Source organism: Ranitomeya variabilis, chromosome 5, assembly GCF_051348905.1.
Source record: "Ranitomeya variabilis isolate aRanVar5 chromosome 5, aRanVar5.hap1, whole genome shotgun sequence".
Classification (NCBI taxonomy): domain Eukaryota; kingdom Metazoa; phylum Chordata; class Amphibia; order Anura; family Dendrobatidae; genus Ranitomeya; species Ranitomeya variabilis.
This window is the reverse complement of record NC_135236.1, coordinates 632091877-632111422: the sequence shown is the minus strand read 5'-3', so window position 1 is coordinate 632111422 and position 19546 is coordinate 632091877. Positions and strand designations below refer to the sequence as shown.

Sequence of the window (19546 nt, the reverse complement as noted above, 5' to 3'; positions counted from 1 at the left end):
CGATTCGCCACCAGAAATTATTTTAAATGAAAAGGGGCATTACCAGTGTGAGACATGTTATGAATGACAGTCTGCTCTAGTAATCTACATGTTTCACAAAGCACGCAATTTTGAAATCCCCAAAGAGGATAATAAGGTAATAAACCTGAGTAAATACCCTCTATCTCGGGCTGATTGTTTACTTTTATGTAGGGGATTGTCTTTTTCACCTACGGCAGGTTTGGACCATTTTACGGTAATCAAGGATTTACATCTGTTCGCCCGGTCCTTGCTATTCAAACGACATTTCTTTGATAATAATCTCCATGAATTGTTCCCTACAGAGAGTGAACAATCGGCCCTGAGGATTCTGGAGGAGTTGGCTAGAGAAGAGGCGACAGAGGAAGGAGGTAGGGTTCCACCTGCAATTCGTGTGCGATCAAAAAGGTTTCCTCCATTGGCCAGTTGCAGTGCCATTGAAACCTTTGTTAAGGTTGTCAGTGAGGAATTAATAAAAATTCCTCAAACTATTAAAAATGACAATCTTACGAGACAAGAGAGACAACGGTTTAAACAGCTTCGGGATCTCCCTGATGTTGTGATCAAGCCGGCGGACAAGGGGGGCAACATTGTATTATGGCCACAGGCCATGTATGTGAAAGAAGCTATGCGTCAGCTACTGAACCCGATTTGTTATAAAAAATTAACTTTTAACCCCTTGTCCGCCTACTGCTCGCAACTCAGGGGGATCCTTGAAAAAGGTGTAGAGGATCGAGTCATTTCTAGAGAATTATATACAGCACTCGTGGTGATTGAACCAACAGTGCCAACCTTTTATTTACTTCCTAAGACACATAAGGATATGGCTATACCACCGGGACGCCCCATTGTGTCGGGGAATGGCAGTTATTTAGAAAGGGTTAATAAGTGGATTGACTCGATCTTGCAACCGTTAGTGGAGGAGCTCCCCTCGTTTTTGAAGGACACAAACCAATTGCTTAAAAGGGTGGATGATCTACACTTAGGGGTGGACACAGTTATGGGGGCGATAGATGTGGAATCATTGTACACGAGTATTCGCCATTGCGATGGCTTAGCTGCCACTCGGTTCTTTCTATCCACATCTAGTTTGTCCCCTGACTTTGCTGCCTTCCTTCTAGAGGTACTCAGTTTCGCTCTTACCCACAACTTTTTCACCTTTAGGGGGTCCTTCTTCCTGCAGCTCCAGGGAACAGCCATGGGGGCGGCCTTCGCGCCCTCCTATGCTAATCTGTTCCTGGGGCTGTGGGAGAGGGACCTCCTTCAGTCAGAGGGTCTGTCGTCTATGGAGCGCGTCCTGTTTTGGGCGCGCTACATAGACGACATTCTCATCATCTGGCAAGGTGACAGTGAGTCCTTCTTTGAATTTGTGACCACTTTAAACAAGAACTCTTTTAATATAAGGCTGACAGCGACATGTAATAGATCAAATATAGAGTTCTTAGATGTGAAATTGCAAAGAGATAGTTCAGATACAGTGCAAACTACCATCTATCGAAAGCCTACTGCTACCAATATGCTGCTCCACGCGGCCTCTTCACACCCCACTCATATGGTACGTGCTGTCCCCATTGGGCAGTTTCTACGCCTACGCCGTTTATGTTCTATCGATTCTGATTTTGAATCACAGGCAAGGGACCTTTGGTCACGTTTTAAAGAAAGGGGATACAGTAATCGGGCCATTAAGCGAGCGTATTTAAGGGCTAAGCACAGCAAAAGAAATGCTTTGCTGTATGGTAGCCAGACTAGTGGTAGTGTATCTGAAGCAGTAAGGTTTGTGACCAATTACAACTCGAGGGCGGGAGCAATTAGACATGCATTGGAGCGAGCCTGGCCGATCCTCAGAACGGATGCAACACTGTTAAAATTAGTGCCCAGTCGACCGTCCATTACATTCAGGAGGTCAAAGAATATGCGCGACCATTTAGTGCGCAGCCACTTTGTTGAACATGCTCCAAGGACATTCTTGAATGATCCACGATACTTACCGAGAGGTGGCTGTCGCACGTGTGGCTACTGTGTTGCATGCTGTAATATCTCTAGAGATGACACGTTTACCGACTCATCAGGACAAAAGAGTTTCAAAATCACTAAGTCTATCACTTGTGTATCTAAAAATGTGATCTATTGCGCGGTTTGTCCCTGTCCCCTAATTTATGTGGGGCTGACAACCCGTCAGTTGAAAGTAAGGGTGCGGGAACATGTGCTTGGAATAGAAGCAGCTGTTACTGCACTTGATCCAAGCACATTAAAAACACTACCCAGGCACTTTAAGTCCCATCACGGCTGTGACAGTAAGGGCCTACGGGTCAAAGGGATAGACATGATTGAACCAGGTATCAGAGGGGGCAACATCTCCCAACGATTGGCACAACTCGAAACACGATGGATGTGGACCCTGAACACGATCCACCCCCATGGGTTAAATGAAACTATTAGTTTCGCACCTTTTCTGTGATCTCTTACCCAGTCAGTGTTCTATTTTGGGTGGGTGGCCCCCCGTCTTGTGGCCGCCATGCTTGGTTTTAACTTTTTAATCTTTTATCATTCAGATACGTTAGCATTGGGCCATGCTTGATATCTCTGCAAAGGGACTTTGTGTCCTTGGTCTTCGTTGGATACTGGAGTTAAGTGGATGAAGACTGCTATTTGACGGAAATTGTGGCCTCAAGAAAGACTGCTATAGTATCTCTTGCATGTTTTGTACTCATGTATGTCGTATTACTCTGTTATGGGGTTTCATTTTATTGTAATTTTGTGTCTCTTGTTTTATGCATACTCGTTGTGCATTAAGATGTAGGATTGATGTAAATTATTATATTTATTTTTCATATGTGTTATTATTCTTTGTGTCATTTACTTGTAATATGGGAATTGATCTGGGGTGTCATTTTGTCATTATATCACTACCTCTGGGCTATGGTGAGTCACCGTACAGAGAGGTAGATAGTTTGCATCCTTTCAGTACTCATATATATTTCTATTGGTGTAGGCTATTAGGCTTGAGTTTTTTATTTTCTTTTTTCTGTTTGTTGCCCTCATATTTAATATTCCGCCCTTTTCCTTCCTTATTCTTTTTCCTTTTTTCCTATCTTTTTGTGGTTACATGTCTACATCTTAATAGGGTAGATCCTGTAGGTGCTGTCACTGTTTACCTTTTTATGTGTCCCTTGATTGCCCTGGCGAGGCTTGTACGCATGCGCGTCTGGTCTTGGCTGCTCTGGACGGCTTGCGGCGTCTTTATGCAGTGGTGGTTGCCATGTTTGTGGCGGCCCTCCTGCATGACGCCGCCGCCGCCCAGCGTCGCCGTGTCCATGGCGACGCCTGCGTCACATCCGGCCTTCGTCCCAGCAATCAAGGAGACGCATACATTTAAACCCTGCTTCCGGAGTGAGCCGACACGCCACCTGACGAAGGAGCTTCCGCTCCGAAACGCGCGTCGGGTGCTCGTGCGGTGACCGGTCCGGGCCTCCTTCTCAACATCCCCCTGTTCACAGGTATACTCCCGACCGCAATTGCGGTGATTAGTCCCGGTTTTCCGGGCATATATAGGGTGAGTTGTACGGTCCTAGAGGACCATTGGGTCATGATATATATGATACAAACTGGATGTTTATCTGGAGAGGGTAGCCATCGGACACCGGTCCGCACGGTTTTCAGACATGGTGGCCATTTGATGGGTGTATAGCCACCATTATTGCACCTTGTTCTTTCTTCTGTCTTGAATCTTGGAAAGTTTTTTACTTGTCTGTGTTGTTTTTCAATAAAGATGTTGTTGTACTAGCACCCAGTTTGGTCGTTTTCTATGTGGTTTTCCACATTCCCATTTTCATGTTTCACACTGGTAGCTCTCCTTTTTATTTAAAATAAGCTCGGGGAGATCAATGACCCACCCATAGATATTAACAGCTCATTTACATTTTACACAAATGTGGATTTCTCTGGAATAAGACATCGGATCACAGATATCAAGGAATCCCATTATTCAGGATCCTATGACTTGCATGCCTATATAGATGGCTTAGGAGGGTTTATCCTACTGATAGATTCCCTAGATGATTGCTGAATTCCTAAGCCTATCCTGTACATTTACTATCTCTGTTATAGCTACATAGACTTGGGAATGGTAGAGATAAATGCATCCTCTGCTTAGGTTAGAATCCATCAGTAGACCTAATTGGATTACCGTCTTCATTTACCAGCGGAGTTCTCTATATTTGCTTTCTCTGATGTATTGATTAGACTTCATGGAGTACATAGGCTTCACAGCAATGTGATAAGAATAGTGGCTTGGGCAGGATATTTCAGGCCGGCAGCTGCACACCACACTATATACACTCTCAATAATTCTGTATGACGCCAAATATATGCAACAAAAAAAATGTGAACCCTTGTTGTATCATGTGGACATACTTACATTTCTGGCCAATTTACAGTGAAGTTGTCAGCTGATACATGCGAACCAATCCGTGGGACCAGTTTACAATGGAGTTGTCAGCTGATACATGCGGACCAATCAGTGGGGTCAATTTACAGTGAAGTTGTCAGCTGATATATGTGAACCAATCCGTGGGACCAATTTACAATGGAGTTGTCAGCTGATACATGCGGACCAATCTGTGGGGCCAATTTACAGTGAAGTTGTCAGCTGATACATGCAGACCAATCTGTGGGGCCAATTTACAATGGAGATGTCAGATGATACATACGGACCAATCCGTGGGACCAATTTACAATGAAGTTGTCAGCTGATACATGCGGACCAATCTGTGGGGCCAATTTACAGTGAAGTTGTCAGCTGATACATGCGGACCAATCTGTGGGGCCAATTTACAGTGAAGTTGTCAGCTGATATATGTGAACCAATCCGTGGGACCAATTTACAATGGAGTTGCCAGCTGATACATGCGGACCAATCTGTGGGGCCAATTTACAGTGAAGTTGTCAGCTGATACATGCAGACCAATCTGTGGGGCCAATTTACAATGGAGATGTCAGATGATACATACGGACCAATCCGTGGGGCCAATTTACAGTGAAGTTGTCAGCTGGTACATGCGGACCAATCCGTGGGGCCAATTTACAATGGAGATGTCAGATGATACATACGGACCAATCCGTGGGGCCAATTTACAGTGAAGTTGTCAGCTGGTACATGCGGACCAATCTGTGGGGCCAATTTACAGTGAAGTTGTCAGCTGGTACATGCGGACCAATCTGTGGGGCCAATTTACAATGGAGATGTCAGATGATACATACGGACCAATCCGTGGGGCCAATTTACAGTGAAGTTGTCAGCTGATATATGTGAACCAATCCGTGGGGCCAATTTACAATAGAGTTGTCAGCTGATACATGCGGACCAATCCGTGGGGCCAATTTACAGTGAAGTTGTCAGCTGATACATGCGGACCAATCCGTGGGGCCAATTTACAGTGAAGTTGTCAGCTGATACATGCCGACCAATCTGTGGGGCCAATTTACAATGGAGATGTCAGATGATACATACGGACCAATCCGTGGGACCAATTTACAGGGAAGTTGTCAGCTGATACATGCGGACCAATCTGTGGGGCCAATTTACAGTGAAGTTGTCAGCTGATACATGCGGACCAATCCGTGGGACCAATTTACAATGAAGTTGTCAGCTGATACATGCGGACCAATCTGTGGGGCCAATTCACAGTGAAGTTGTCAGCTGATACATGCGGACCAATCTGTGGGGCCAATATACAATGAAGTTGTCAGCTGATACATGCGGACCAATCCATGGGACCAATTTACAATGGAGTTGTCAGCTGATACATGCGGACCAGTCCGTGGGACCAATTTACAATGAAGTTGTCAGCTGATACATGTGGACCAATCTGTGGGGCCAATTTACAGTGAAGTTGTCAGCTGATACATGCGGGCCAATCCGTGGGGCCAATTTACAATGGATTTGTCAGCTGATACATGCGGACCAATCTGTGGGGCCAATTTACAGTGAAGTTGTCAGCTGATACATGTGGACCAATCTGTGGGGCCAATTTACAGTGAAGTTGTCAGCTGATACATGCGGGCCAATCCGTGCGGCCAATTTACAATGGAGTTGTCAGCTGATACATGCAGACTAATCTGTGGGGCCAATTTACAGTGAAGTTGTCAGCTGATACATGTGGACCAATCTGTGGGGCCAATTTACAGTGAAATTGTCAGCTGATACATGCGGACCAATCCGTGGGCAGCATTTATCAGGCACTGGCTGTATTATCTCAGCCAGGTATGTGTGACTTTGGAACATTGCGGCGTATCAGTGAAAGACATACTGGAGACTACGCAGATAGGCGGGTCCCCGGTGATTTTTCACCAACCGCTGCCCTGGAGTGGCAGGTCTCTGCCTACGGGCGCCGGATGGGGCAGCATGTATCAGCTGTCAGGTTCTCTTTAAGGTACTCACATTATACTGCTGTTTTGAGGTATTACTTTAAACCTGCAGTATTTCTCCAGTGGAATCCACAACAAAATGTGTGCAACTTAAAGCAGAAATTGCATCTATTAATTTGCTATGGAATATCTGCAGCAGATACATCCTCTCGCGTGGACACTCCCTAACGGCCTATATTATGGATTGTGTGAATGTGGGACTCGGTATATAAGCTTAGTGTATAAACTCCCATTGAAAAATAATAATTGTTTTTTACCCAGCCTTCCCAGGTTCAGCATTGACTCTCTGCCCCTGCGTCTGTTACTTTCTGCAGTGCTGCTGTCACGTTGACAGTGTTGCAGCCAATAACTAAGCTTTTTGGCTTTAAGTGTCTCATGCCATTGGCTTGGGCGAAGCCACTGAGTTCACTGATTGGCCACAGCGCTGTTGTCATCATGTCAGCACTGCAGACAACAGACACTAGGAGAAGCAGTGGAGCGCTGGACCTGGGGATGGTGAGTAAAGATCAATTTGGTCTTTTATAACAACCTGCAGCTAGGGGACAGTTATTTTCCAAAGCTAAAAAACTCCTTTAAAGGATACTAAGAGAGTCTTGTTAGTGTCCCTCAGAAAAGTTTGCCACTTAGCATCTCCGTATGGTTAACCTCACATAACCGTATTATCGGTCCGATTACTGCCCATGAAAAGACATGGACAGCAATCAGACCAATGATATTCATTGCGGCAGATGAGCATATTTTTCATGAAGAGCATCTAGTGCGGAAAACAAAAATGTAATTTCTCCCGCGTCTCAGATTAGACTCGTCCATTCAAGTCTATGGGAGCGCAAATAATATCAGATTCCTCACAGAGCCACCATACAGCGTCCGATCTGAACAGATACGTTGCGATTAGTGATGAGCGAGTGTACTCGTTGCTCAGGTTTCCCCGAGCACGCTCGGGTGGTCTCCGAGTATTTATGACTGCTCGGAGATTAAGTTTTCATTGCTGCAGCTGACTGATTTACAGCTACTAGCCAGCTTGATACATGTGGGGATTCCCTAGCAACCCCCACATGTACTCAGGCTGGCTAGTTAGCTGTAAATCATTCAGCTGCAGCGATGAAAACTTAATCTCCGAACACTAACAAATACTTGGAGACCACCCGAGCGTGCTCAGGAAAACCCGAGCAACGAGTATACTCGCTCATCACACTAGGCGCGATTCTTTAACATAGGAAAATAAATGGTCTTATAAATTTTACTATTTATGTATAAAAACAGCAGAAAAAAGTCCTCCCAAGTTTTCTGGATGAGACTCAATTTTTTTATGTGCTCGTATAAAGTTCAAAAAAAGTAATTGTTCTTATAATGGAGGCCTATGCCATCTATGTACGTTTAATTGCCCCCATGCAGGGTGTTAATGGGGGGCTTAAGGAAAGCCCATAGTGCTTGGTACAAGCCGCACTAATACAGGGACTGATTTCTTTGCCCTGGGTGAAGCACGGCCCAGCTCCAGCTCTTCCTGACATGGAAAATGAAGGTGCACCTGCTGTATTTTACATTTCCGTCAAAGATTTGCGGACTGTTCCTTACAGGTCTCTATTTGGCAAATGGATTCATGAATTGTCTAGAATGAGGTCAAGGGATAAATCGACTGTTTTTTTCCTTTTCGACAAATGAGAATTGATTTGCTCTTTGTAAATCACAACCAGGTGAATGAACATCAACCGGTCAACTGGTCTATCCTCAATAGCACACATATTTATACCTATACCATCATTAAAAGTGCAGAAATATACAACCATTACAGCTATATAGTAAAGGAACCCACCATGATGTAGTAATAACAGGCTCTATCCCCCCTGTGTTGCCACCGTATCCACATTCTGCACATACACTTGTTTATACAATGGGCACTGGGTGCCAGTTACATTCTTACCAGGTCAGATGAGCAGCAGAGGAGGCAGTGGATGAATCTTCAGCTCCTTGTTTGGATGTTTCCTTGTACTGAGGTTCCTTGAGATGAGAAGGCATCAGAGAGAAGATGAAGCTGGCAAATATTTTCTTTCCAAATATAAGACTCTGTCCTGAAGCCATGTCAGGGGGTATACAGATCACATTACACTTCAAGGGACATTTTCTTCTTCCTCTAAGTTATATGATGGGTTCTCAATCAGGGATGCAGGCTCTTTAACACACCCATGCATCAGTCCACATGTGCACTATGAGCAGTATGCACTGACCCCAGGATCCCTGGATGTTTCCTGAAGGCAGACTTGCTGAGCTGAGGGCAGGATGTGGGATTTGCTGAAGGCTCAGCCTCTAAAGACCACAAGTAAAAGGAAAGGATCGCGCTAATTGTAAAAGGAGTGACTGTGTATTTTTCCAATAAAGAGCAATAGAGAGCTCTAGTGACACCTAGTGTGAAAATGGTAGTATGCAGGCTCAAGATCATCCCACATCACACAGATCAATGTTTTTCCAGGATTACATGGATGGTCCAAAACGAATACTGATTTAATTATAATTCTAAATGTGAATTCTATATCTATTTAATGTGAATTTTGTGTTACTCTGTAATCTATTGTCTGTACAAGTCCCCTCTAAAATGTAAAGTACTGCAAAATATGTTGGCGCCACAGAAATATAAATTATTATTAGAATAGCTTTTCTAATCTACTTTAAGTAAATGCAAGTGCTTCTCAAAAAATTAGAATATCATTGAAAAGTTAATTTATTTCAGTTCTTCAATACAAAAAGTGAAACACATATATTATATAGTCATTACAAACAGAGTGATCTATTTCAAGTGTTTATTTCTGTTAATGTTGATGACTATGGCTTACAGCCAATGAAAACCCAAAAGTCATTATCTCAGTAAATTAGAATAATTAACAAAAAAACACCTGTAAAGGCTTCCTAAGCATTTAAAAATGTCTCTTAGTCTGTTTCAGTAGGCTCCACAATCATGGGGAAGACTGCTGGCTTGACAGATGTCCAGAAGGCAGTCATTGACACACTCCACAAGGATGGTAAGCCTCAAAAGGTCATTGATAAAGAAGCTGGCTGATCACAGAGTGCTGTATCCAAGCATATTAATGGAATGTTGAGTGAAGGAAAAAGTGTGGTAGAAAAAGGTGCACAAGCAACTGGGATAACCACAGCCTTGAAAGGATTGTTAAGAAAAGGCCATTCAAAAATTTTGGGAAGATTCACAAGGAGTGGACTGCTGCTGGAGTCACTGCTTCAAGAGCCACCACACACAGACGTATCCAGGACATGGGCTACAAGTGTCACATTCCTTGTGTGAAGCCACTCATGACCAATAGACAACGCCAGAAGCGTCTTACCTGGGCCAAGGAGAAAAAGAACTGGACTGTTACTCAGTGGTCCAAGGTGTTGTTTTCATATGAAAGTACATTTTGCATTTAATTTGGAAATCAAGGTCCCAGAGTCTGGAGGAAGAGTGCAGAGGCCACAATCCAAGCTGCTTGAGGTCTAGTGTGAAGTTTCCACAATCAGTGGTGGTTTGGGGAGCCATGTCATCTGCTGGTGCAGGTCCACTGTGTTTTATCAAGACCAAAGTCAGCACAGCTGTCTATCAGGAAATTTTACAAGGTTTTTGGAGATGGAAATTTCATTCTCCAGCAGGACTTGGCCCCTGTCCACATGGCCAAAAGTACCAATACCTGGTTTAAAAACAACAGTATCACTGTGCTTGATTGGCCAGCAAACTCACCTGACCTTAACCCCATAGAGAATCTATGGAGTATTGTCAAGAGGAAGATGATAGACACCAGACCCAACAATGCAGATGAGCTGAAGGCTGCTGTCAAAGCAACCTGGGCTTCCATAACACCTCAACAGTGCCACAGGCTGATCGCCTCCATGCCACACCACATTGATGCAGTAACTGATGGAAAAGGAGCCCCAACCAAGTATTGAGTGCATTTACTGAACATTAGTGATGAGTGAGCACAAAAATGCTCAGGTGCTCATTGCTCGGGTTGAGCAAATTGGAATGCTTGGGTGCTCGACCCGAGCAACGAGCCAAATGTAAGTCTATGGGAAACTCGAGCATTTTTGCCGCGACCCTCCCAGAGGTCTTTGAGGGACTAAAAACTGCGGAAATCGATGGGAAATGTGATCAAATAACATTGGAACAGCATGGGGAAGACCCCTGGAAGCATTTTAACAATGTTGCATTTTGAAATTTAGCGGACAATATGTGTGTCTGCATGTGTGTGCAGCTGTTTGTGTGTGTGCGCGGGTGTCTTCGGGAGTGTGCGGGTGTCTGCTGCTGTGTGCGGGTGTGTTCGGTTGTCTGTGTGTGCGTGCAGGTGTTTGTGTGTGCTGTAACGCTACCGCCGGTACTGTAGGTCACAGCGGTGCGGGATCATACTGGCAGATGTCAGCGTGATTCCGCAGCTGACTGTGACCCGCAGGGATGAAGCAGGCTTGGCTTGATGAGACTACTGCTCCCATCAGGCTATGTCTGGTGTCACTGATAACAGTAACAGTAGGTGCTGTTGATGGGAGAGTAGTATCTTCAGCCGACGCCTGTGATCACTGTTAAAAAAAAAAAAGTAAAATTACATGCATATTCATTATTCACATAATACATACATATTCACATAGAAACAAAAGCACATTAAACTCACTTCACACGAAATCCCTGATGCCCTCGTCTCCTAGAAATAATGTAAAATAATAAACCAACATTTACTTCCTGTCCGCCGTAGTCCAAGTTAATCCAGATTGTCCCACGGCGATCTCACGTGTAGAACAGAAACATCAGAAGATGTAACTGCTCTACCCAACCGGCGATACACTGACAGGAGCTAATCGCCCCCGCGGTGTATCAGCCGATCAGCTCCGGTGCTGTCACTTATGGCACCATTGCATGAGAAAGTTCTCACATAGTGGTAGTGCCGTAAAATGAGAGCACTGGAGTTATGAACTCCGGTGAACTCTCACTGCATCTCTGTGATACACTGTGGGAGATATTAGCTCCTGTCATTGTATCACCGGAGCCCAGTTAGAGCAGTCACATCTCCCGATGTGACTGATCTACACGTGAGATCGTCGTGGGACAGTCGGTAAATGGACTACAGCGGACAGGGAGAATTATATGTTGTTCTTTTATTTTACTTTTGTTGCAGGAGATTGAGGGAGTCAGGAATTAGGTGATGCAGTAAGTATGGTTAATTAAAGGGAACCTGTCACCCCCAAAATGGCTGGTGAGGTAAGCTCACCGACATCAGGGGCTTATCTACAGCATTCTGTAATACTGTAGATAAGCCCCCGATGTTACCTGAAAGAGGAGAAAAAGACATTAGATTATACTCACCCAGGGGCGGTCCCAGTGCGGTCAGGTCGGATGGGTGTCTCCGGTCCGCTCCGGCACCTCCCATCTTCATTCCATGACGTCCTCTGCGGGTCTTTACGCCGCGGCGCCGGAAAGGTCAGAGAGGCCCGGCGCCTGCGCACTGCAGTACTTTGCTCTGCCCTCAACAGGGTAGACAAAGTACGCCTGCGCCGGAGCTGCGGCCATATATCGTGGACAGTGTGTAAATAATGGGTGCCCGACGATTGAGGGCACTGATATTGCAATGTGAACTTGTGTCAATGTCATAAGAGGTTTTGGAACTTCCAACTTTAATCAAGATGACAGACAGGCACTAGAGATCCTAAAAAAATGGGATGATGTAGTCTTCAAGAGCGCGGACAAGGGCGGCAATTTGGTGATGTGGCCCCATAAAATGTATGAGAAGCAAGCTCATAGGCTTCTAGATAATAAAGAATGCTACAAAAAAATACATACGAATCCGTTACAGTCATATCAGGATGACTTGATATCCATCTTGGAAAGAGCTCATGATGCCGGTATTATCCCTAAAAGGTTTGTAGATGCCATAAAAAAGTTGAATCCCAGGATGGCAACCCTGTATCTTCTACCAAAGATACACAAGGATCCTCTAGATCCTCCAGGGAGACCAATTGTCTCGGGGAACGGCAGTTTATGTGAAATTGTAACCCAGGTTTTAGATTTTTATTTGAAGCCTTTGGTCAAAGAATTGCCATCCTATATAAAAGACACCACAGATGCCTTACGAAGGCTGGACAATCTGGTGTTAGGGCCCAATAGTGTCATGGTTACAGCTGACGTAGAATCTCTGTACACGTCAATTCGACACGCAGACGGTATCAGGGCTGTATCAGGGTTTCTCGAGTCCAGTAATCTTGACAGAGACCTATGTGCCTTATTGTTGGAACTATTAAGATTCATACTTACCCACAATGTGTTCCTCTTTGGGCGGGACACGTACCTGCAGTTACAGGGGACTGCCATGGGGGCCTGTTGTGCCCCCTCCCACGCAAACCTGTTTTTGGGGGCATGGGAGAGGGAAATTTTCATCTGTAATCCCGCCCACCAGTGTCATCTCATCCAGGAATGGATGAGATATATTGACAACATTTGGTTTGTGTGGGAGGGGGGACTTGACGAATTAGATCAAATGATGAATATGTTGAATCAAAACAATCTTAATATCAAGCTTAATTTTTCCCATGGCAGATGCGTTGATTTCCTGGATCTGCGGGTGCGTGTCCTTCCCGGGGGGAACATCTCTACAAAGGTATTTCGAAAAAAGACTGCAACCAACTCTGTCCTTCACGCAGAGTCTGCACATCCTAAGACAACAATCAATGGAATTCCTGTGGGACAGTTTCTAAGGGTCAGGCGCATATGCTCTGACAATCATGACTTTGAAGTTCAATCAAAAGAATTGGCTGGGAGATTTTTGGAACGAGGGTACAACCCGAAAATCATACAGAGAAGCTATTCACGGGCAAGAAATACACCAAGAAACAGTTTGCTATATGATAATGCTATTAAAAAAGAGAGTACCAAGGATGACAATAAGAATCAAGTGAGATTCATAACCGGTTTTCACAACAAATGGTTTCAACTAAAACGGATTATGAAGAAGCACTGGTCAGTTCTATTTGCCGATCCCATTTTGAAACAAATTCTACCGCCAACTCCGTCCATAGTAGCAAAGAGATCAAGAAATCTTCGGGACATTTTGATGCACAGCCATTACGAGCCTAATAAGACAGCCAATACCCTACACCAAGAAATGGCTGGCTTTTTCCCATGTGGGAGATGCAAGGGGTGTGCTAATTTTGTCAAAACCAAGTATTTTCTGAATTTTGATGGGTCCAAGAAATTCGAAATTAGAAGATTCATCACATGCACGTCCAAGGGAGTCATTTACCATGCCAGTTGTCCCTGTGGCAAGGTGTACATTGGCCTTACCACAAGGGAATTGAAGGTTAGGATACGAGAACATCATCTGGACATTGAGAAGGCGAAGGGAATTGATGATGTCTCAAGCCTGAAGACCATCCCAAGACATTACAAGGAGTTTCACAATTGTGATCCCTATTTGCTGAAGGTAAAAGGAATTGATATAGTCTCATTGGGGCCTAGGGGAGGGGATTTGGGCAGAACTCTCACCCAGGTGGAGAGTCGGTGGATTTACCACCTGGGAACCCTGGCTCCGTATGGCCTTAATGAAAATCTTGGTTTCAGTGCATTTTTGTAGTAACCTGTTATGACCCCAGTGGACAGGGTCTCAGAGGAACGTGTAAGTCTGCAAGATACAAAAATCCAGCTCATAGGGCTGTGGTAACTGGGTTGACCAAATAGCTACTCCTAACGCCAACACTAGAAGTAGCCGGGGATCATGCCTACGGTGATCGCTAGATGACTCGCGCCAGCCGGAGAATCTAACTACCCCTAGGAGAAGAAAACAAAGACCTCTCTTGCCTCCAGAGAAAGGGACCCCAAAGCAAGATACAAGCCCCCCACAAATAATAACGGTGAGGTAAGAGGAAATGACAAACACAGAAATGAACCAGGTTCAGCAAAGAGAGGCCAGCTTACTAATAGCAGAATATAGCAAGATAACTTATCTGGTCAACAAAAACCCTATAAAAATCCACGCTGGAGATTCAAGAACCCCCGAACCGTCTAACGGTCCGGGGGGAGAACACCAGCCCCCTAGAGCTTCCAGCAAAGGTCAGGATACAGATAGGAACAAGCTGGACAAAAATACCAAACAAAACAAAAGCAAAAAGCAAAGAAGCAGACTTAGCTTGAAAAACAGGAACCAGGATCAGAGGACAAGAGCACAACAGATTAGCTCTGATTTCAACGACGCCAGGCATTGAACTGAAGGTCCAGGGAGCTTATATAGCAACGCCCCTGAACTAACGGCCCAGGTGAGGATATAGAAAAAGACAGACGCTCCAGAGTCAAATCACTAATGACCACTAGAGGGAGCAAAAAGCAAAATCACAACAGTACCCCCCCCTTAGTGAGGGGTCACCGAACCCTCACCACGACCACCAGGGCGATCAGGATGAGCGGCGTGAAAGGCACGAACTAAATCGGCCGCATGAACATCAGAGGCGACCACCCAGGAATTATCTTCCTGACCATAGCCCTTCCACTTGACCAGGTACTGAAGCCTCCGCCTGGAGAGACGAGAATCCAAGATCTTCTCCACCACGTACTCCAACTCGCCCTCAACCAACACCGGAGCAGGAGGCTCAGCAGAAGGAACTGTGATAGAAATATATATATCATGTAGATCTCACTTGCATGTATACTCCTCTATAATCAAATATATACTTATATGCTCACAGCAAATATATACATTATAATCAATGGTTTAAAATGGCTGACACGAACTGAACTGATATAACCCAGACAGATCGTATGGGGTTTTCCACCCCTAAAAGCAGAAGAGAGTCAGATGTTTGGTGACTGCTGGTCAGGTGTCTCCACTTTGTCCTAGACAGAGAACTCGAGTTTAGTTGCTTAATCAGCAGTCATATGAGCATTAATCACAATATTCCATATATGTTTAGATAACCAATGACAGAGGAGCTAGACAATATGATAATTAACTAACCACCCCTGACAACCCCTAACCACTCCTTTCTATGTGAAAATATAAAACTATGTATGTACAATAAAGTATCAGTATTGATGGAATGTTGTTCTGTCACAGTTGTGTACAGTCCATTCTTGATGAGCGCTCAAAATACTCAGTCTAATTGGGAGCGGCCACAGCACACACAGGGATATATTTATCCAACCCTAATATTTCCATAACATTAATGGCCCCCAACAGCGAGGCACGGATGAACGCACGGGATCCTTCTCACCGGAGATACGGAGGTTGTGGGCGTGGCCTGGGCACAGGGACAGGAGACTGCGCAGCTCCATAAGTAAGGTAAGAAAATGTTATCATCTTACCTGAAAGTCCCCTGTGCCCAGTCCTTGTCTATGCCTCTTGCCGGTCAGGTGTGGTCACGAATTCCCAGGTAGTGTAAAAAATCCGTAGCCACGAATCCACCCTGGGAGGTGTCTGCTGTGGACCGTGTATATGTTTTGTGTAAAATCCGAGAGAGGAAGAAAAAGTGACTTTTGTTTGTGGTTGCTGAGAAACAGACCGCAGGAGGCCAAATCGCTCGATAAGTTATTGCAGGATTCCCGTGCATAGGAGAGGCAGGAGGTCTCGGGACAGGTAGTCCCATGTTCCAGGCACGGGTAGTGATAACTTAGAGGGGCTACTGCAGATTCCCGTAGCCGGCGGCCAGTCAGGACGACCGGAGCGGAGGGTGGTAGAACCCGGCATATGCGTGCCAGTGCGATTGGCAGTAGTCTGTTACCAGCGCAACCTGCATGTGTCACAGAATAAAAAAGGGCATCTCTCGGATTGTCTATCTGTGTCTGTTTGTGTCATGTACTATTGCCGCTTTAAGAAGCAGAAATAGTTCTCTTAAACTTCCTCTTTTTTCAGCTGAAGCGGAGATATGCATTGTAAATCACACTGTCATATCTGTTTTTTTCTTTTTCTTTTGCAATGCTGGCTATGTGTAGCTTTTTGTGAAGAATTTAAATTGTATCTATCATTTTTGATGTGACATAAGTGTTTTCAGAAACGTGATTTTAGTGACATTTGATATTATTGCAATAGCATACGGTATATAAAAAGAGGAAGTATGTCTCTGACTGCATTTGAGCGCAGAGATTTTTACTCTCTTAAAGGGTCTTTTTTCTTTTTGCGGCATTTTAAAGTTTTTTTTAATTAAGTTTTCCTCAATCTTCAATCTCTTTACCTTTTTATTTTTTATTTATTTATTTTTGAAAAAAGTTTTTTTTACTCTTGTATCAAAGTTTTGAGTTTTTGGTTGTGAACTAAGTTTTTGAAGGTTTTTCTTATCGTTTTGAGTTTTACTTAGTGTTTTATATACTCATTTTTAGAAGTTTTTTTTTTAGTACTGTTTTCTTTTCTCATTTTTGTGTGTTTTTCATTTTCATTTTTTGCTTTTGCCATGGGGAATAGAGTGGCCGAGCAACAGGAAAGTCAGTAGATAGTGACAGAATACGAAGGTGTTAAGTATGTGAAGATTTTTGGAAGGTATAAAGTACGTGAAATTCATTAGAATGGCAGATTTCAAGCTGCAGAGTGGCATGACGTAGAAAGGAAAATAAGGGAAGTTACAGTAGCTGATGTTAGATTGCTGAATACTAATACATGGTATGAAGTGGCAGCAGAGCTTACATCGTTTAGATGGTACAGAAAGTTATGTGAGCAAACCAGGAAGTGATTTTTGTGGGTATGACACGGGAGAATCTGCGCAGTCTGCTTTTAGCAGAATCCATGGTATAGGTAGTTATTTTTGCACAGTATGTGGTGCGCCCCGTCTCTCCCTACAGGGAGAAGGCATAATTGCTCCTCTCTATTATTCTTGTTGTTCTAATCTAGCCTCTTTTTCCTCTGTCAGTCTTTTCTCTCCGCACTCTCTCTCTCTCTCTCTCTCTCTCTCTCCTTTCCTCTTCCTCCACATTTTTCCTCTTCTCTCTCTTCCCCTCTTTCTCCACTCCTCTCTTCTCCTCCCTCTCTCCTCCCTCCACCCTCCATCTTCTCCTCCCTCCTTATCCACTCCCCCACCACACCTTTCTTCTCTCTCTCTCCACATTCTCTCTCCCCTCCTACTATTCCTTTGTCTCACTCCTCAACCCCTCCTCCTTCTTCTTCCTCTTTTTTTCCTCCGTGTTGCCGGCTGGGCCAACGCCCAATTCAAACAATATGGTGCTTACAGCACAAGGTGTCCCTGGCACAGTCCAGCCATTGCCAGTTGTGATATCGGGGAAAGAAGGTGAAAGCCCCCCCTACAGTGGGCAGCCCCAGACATATCAGGCAGCAGTCAGCTCAGCCCTGGGTGCAGAGGGGGGAGGAGTGATATCAGAACGAGCTCACTGACAGATCCTCCGTTACCTCATTTCACAGTCAACAATATTGTAACCCTTAAGGTTTTACATGAACTTTGATATCACTATGTATTGATAATGTACAGCTTCAGCACCGGTCAGAGCTGCCTACATCCACATTCACACAAACATGAAACTATAATCCTAATCCATCATAGCTTCAGCAAGGGGGGAGACATCCTCACATAAAAAAAAAAAAAAAAAAAAGCAACTTCTAAGTCCAAAATCAGTCAGTGTACGACCCCAGTACAAGCTATCACAACTATTCCTCTGATGAAGATGAAGAGGGAACATCATACATGCTGTCTAGTACTAGAAAAGAAACCCACAGGCACCAAGAATGCAGGGGCAGATAGAGGCACCACCATTACACTATGTGCACTGCACTTCAAGTCAGGTGACAATTTTCCAGACCCAGGGATGCATCCCATGCCATTTTACCGAAGAATGTAGCAGAAGCAGTAAACATATGCAGCCACCTGGAATGATCTCTGGGCCATGAATGAAAATAGAAGCAGGTGATGCACTCTGGCCAATCATGAAGGAACAATTCAAACTTCCAGCAGAATCAGACATACACGCTTGGAAGTCAGGGCCACAGCTAATTGAACAGCTCAGAGAGTGAGCCATGACATGAGCCAAGAAAAGACAGAGTCTGTAAAGAAGTTTCATTGCAGAGTAATGCAAGTATTCCAAGACTTGGGCTTCACCATTCATGACCAGATACACAGGCCTTTGGGCATGGACTGAGACAGCCAATCAGGAAACCACTGATAGTGGCTAGGCCTAGGAACAGGTCAATAGCAGTGGACTGACCCAGAAAAAATGTTTTATGTGCGCCTAGGAGACTGTTTATTGCCGATTGTCACCAAAACTGCCGCCATTATAGCACCACAAAGAGCGCGAAGAAGGAAACGGGTGCCGTGCTGCTGAGAACGCTCGAAGGGGAGCCAGAGGTGAAGACGCTGCAAAGTGCCGACCAACACACCACCAGAAGAACCGCTGCAGACTCCAGAGAGGAGACACCGACCTCAATAAGGTTAGCAAAGGGGAGAAGCTATGTCGGAGCAGGAGGAAGAAGTGATGGCAGATGCAGCCACAGCCCCTGTAACGCCCCAAGACCTTGGGTTGGATGCAGCCGCCGGTCTCATGGCACCCCGGGCCTCGCCACGAATGCACCTGCAGGCCCCGTCTTACCACCGCAGCTTCAATCAGCAGGCCGGACCCCGCTGCCGCTACAGTACCCATCATGCCGTTGTCCACAGTAGCCAAAGGGATTGAGTCCCAACCAGGGGTGCAGAAGACAGCCCCTCTCATGGTGACCACTGACCTGAAAGCGCAACCACCCTACAAAGACAGAAAAAGTGTCAAGTGTTACATCTGTAGCAAGTTTGGCCATTTCCAGAACCAGTGCAAAGCACTCACGCCCCCGAAGAGACTGGACCCATGCAATCCAAGAGTTGGTCCAGAGAAACAGGTCAAGGAGGAAGTGCAGAAAGCAGTGAAGTACCCCGTCCATAGGACAGAGGCAAGCAAGCCAGGTCTGCAAGACACTACGCTCCTGACATGTAAAACTTCATCTGCAAGACCAGTACCTCAAATTACCCTTAAAATGGATGGCGTTGTCAGATCCAAAGTGGTGCAGCCAGAAGTGTGATGACACCTGTGGAACTCGCTGATCCCACCTGCCTATCAGAATCCTCTGAGTCTCGCATGGGCATTGGTGGTCAAGTCAGACATTCTCAGCTTACAAAGCCACTGAGCGTG

At 45.0% G+C, this 19546-nt stretch overlaps 1 protein-coding gene across 2 annotated transcripts in view; it reads right to left on the bottom strand.

The window, feature by feature from the left end:
- The window catches only part of RELL2 (RELT like 2), a 149347-nt gene extending 140590 nt beyond the window's left edge, over positions 1 to 8757 (bottom strand). For both annotated transcript variants that reach the window (XR_013215885.1, XM_077266267.1), the window contains exon 1: positions 8366 to 8757. The gene's annotated coding sequence lies outside the window, so the exon portion shown is untranslated. The remainder of the gene's footprint in view (positions 1 to 8365) is intronic.
- Positions 8758 to 19546: the final 10789 nt, after the last annotated feature.